Source organism: Ornithorhynchus anatinus, chromosome 2, assembly GCF_004115215.2.
Source record: "Ornithorhynchus anatinus isolate Pmale09 chromosome 2, mOrnAna1.pri.v4, whole genome shotgun sequence".
Classification (NCBI taxonomy): domain Eukaryota; kingdom Metazoa; phylum Chordata; class Mammalia; order Monotremata; family Ornithorhynchidae; genus Ornithorhynchus; species Ornithorhynchus anatinus.
In genome coordinates, this window is record NC_041729.1 from 46,124,328 (window position 1) to 46,127,190 (window position 2,863).

Consider the following 2,863-nt stretch of genomic DNA (forward strand, 5'->3'; position numbering starts at 1 on the left):
CCCACCGTGCACCGCGACAACCCCCTTCCTCTCCCCCTTCCCGTGGACTCTCTACCCTGCAGCAACTCGACTGCTCCCCGGCTGAAGTGGAGCGGGCCGGCCGTACCAAATCCAATAGAGGGGGGGCTGCCTCGATTAGTCTGATCATTTCCTTGACGCTTTGCCTTACGGGGTCATGGAGAGCGACAATCAAGCTCTATTTTAGGTTCTCATCATTGATTTGATTTTATGTCCTCAATATACCTATTCTATACTCTAAAATATAAATATTGCTCAAAAGGCACCCCCCCACAGACAACTTGAGCCCTTCCTTTCCAGGATCGTCCAATCGGACACCGGGACGGGGCGCTCGCGCTACTTCTTGGGCTCGCGCCCTGTTTCTATTGCGCCGTTTGGCTTTCCGCGGTTCCCACGGTTATCATTATCATCATGAATAATAATTGATAGAAGTAATAATAGTAGGAAGCGCTTATTAGGTGCCTAGCTCTGTGCTAAGCGTTGGGGGTGGATCCAAAATAATAAATAATATTATTGATATTGGTATTGATCCCCAATTTTGATATTTTGATACCAACAATGATATTGATATTGATAATAATGTTGGTATTTGTTCATTCATTCATTCAATAGTATTTATTGAGCGCTTACTAGGTGCAGAGCACTGGACTAAGCGCTTGGAATGGACAAATGGGTAACAGAGACAGTCCCTGCGCTCACTACAGTGCAGAGCACTGTAGTAAGCGCTGGGGGAGATGCGGGGTCATCAGGTTGTCCCACGTGGGGCTCCCAGTCTTCATCCCCATTTTCCAGATGAGGTCACTGAGGCCCGGAGAAGTGAAGTGACTCGCCCAAGGTCACACAGCTGACAAGTGGCAGAGCAGGGATATTGGGAAACAGCGTGGCTCAGTGGAAAGAGCCCGGGCTTGGGAGTCGGAGGTCATGGGTTCGAATTCGGACCCTGCCACTTAACAGTGTTATTATTAACAAGTTGATTAACAACATGAACAGACAGACAATAAAACAAAACAAACAAAATAAAACACGAAGTCTGGCATCAGCAGCATCGAGATAAATAGAATCCTAGATCTATACCCATCATTAACAAAATAGAGTAATAAATAATAGATACAAATCTGCACAAGTGCTGTGGGGAGGGGAAGGGGAAAGAGCAGAGGGAGGGAGTCGGGGGAATGGGGGCAGGAGGAGGGGCAGAGGGAAAGGGAGGGCTCAGTCTGGGAAGGCCTCCTGGAGGAGGTGAGCTCTTGACGCTTTTCCTTAAAGTGTCACGGACAGCGCTAATAAAACTACTTTATGAATTGAAAGTTGGTTTGATTTTATGCACTCAATATGCATATTGTATACTCTAAAAGAAAAATGTTGCTCAAAATTCACCCCCACCCCCTACGACTTGAGTCCTCCCCTTCCAGAATTCTCCAGTTGGACATCACAATGCGGCAGCTCGCCCTAGTTCTTGGGCTCGTGGCCTGTTTTTACTGGTGTTTAGCTTTCCGTGGTCCCCAGAGTTATCATTATTATCATTACTACTAACTGATAAAAATAATAATACTATTTAGGAAGCGGTTGTTACATGCCAAGCGCTGTACTAAGCTTTGGGGTAGATCCAAGATAAAAATAATAATAATAATGTTGGTATTTGTTAAGCGCTTACTATATGCCGAGCACTCTTCTAAGCGCTGGGGTAGATTCAGGGTAATCAGGTTGTCCCACTTGAGGCTCACAGTCTGAATCCCCATTTCCAGATGAGGTAACTGAGGCACCGAGAAGTGAGGTGACTCGCCCAAAGTCACACAGTTGACAGGTGGTGGAGTCAGGATTAGAACCCACGACCTCTGACTCCTAAGCCTGGGCTTTTTCCACTGAGCCACGCTGCCACTTGGGGCTCACAGTCTATGCAGAGTAAGATTGTATGGGCAGGGAACGTGTCCACTAATTCTATTGTATTGCACTCTCCCAAGGGTTTAGTACAGTGCTCTTCACACAGTAAGCGTTCATTCAATCGTATTTATTGAGGGCTGGTCATTTCTCAGTGCCTCAAATGCCTCATCTGTAAAATGGGGGTTGAAACTGTGAGCCCCATGTGGGTCTTGGACTATGTCCAACCTGATTAGCTTTTAATAATAATGATGGCATTCGTTAAGCGCTTACTATGTGCCAAGCACTGTTCTAAGCGCTGGGAGGGGATACAAGGTCATCAGGTTGTCCGACATGGGGCTCAGAGTCTCAGCTGTGTGACTGTGAGCAAGTCACTTAACATCTCTGTGCCTCAGTGACCTCATCTGTAAAATGGGGATGAAGACTGTGAGCCTCACGTGGGACAACCTGATGACCCTGTATCTCCCCCAGCGTTTAGAACAGTGCTCTGCACATACTAAGCGCTTAACAAATACCAACATTATTATTATTAATCCCCATTTTCCAGATGAAAGCAGTGTCCAGCGCTTAGAACAGTGCTTGGCACATAGTAAGCGCTCAACAAATACCGTAATTATTTTTATGAGGTAACTGAGGCAGCAGCGAAGTGAAGTGACTGCCCAAAGTCACACAGCTAAGTGGCAGAGGCGGGATTAGAACCCACTCCTTCTGACTCCCCAGCCCGGGCTTTTTCCACTGAGCCACACTGCTTCTACCCCAGTGCTTATTGCAGTGTCTGGCGTATAGTAAGTGCTTAACAAATAGCCTAAAGAAAGAAAAAGAAAGAAGAGGACGAAAGTTTTAAAGGGTTGGTGGGAAAGTGAGAGCCGCCTCTCCCTGGAGTCCAGCAGATGTCTCACCGTTCTTCAGCTGGGGATCCAGCTCCAGACTCGCCCCTCGCCACTGTAGGAAGAATCCTTACCAACTCAGT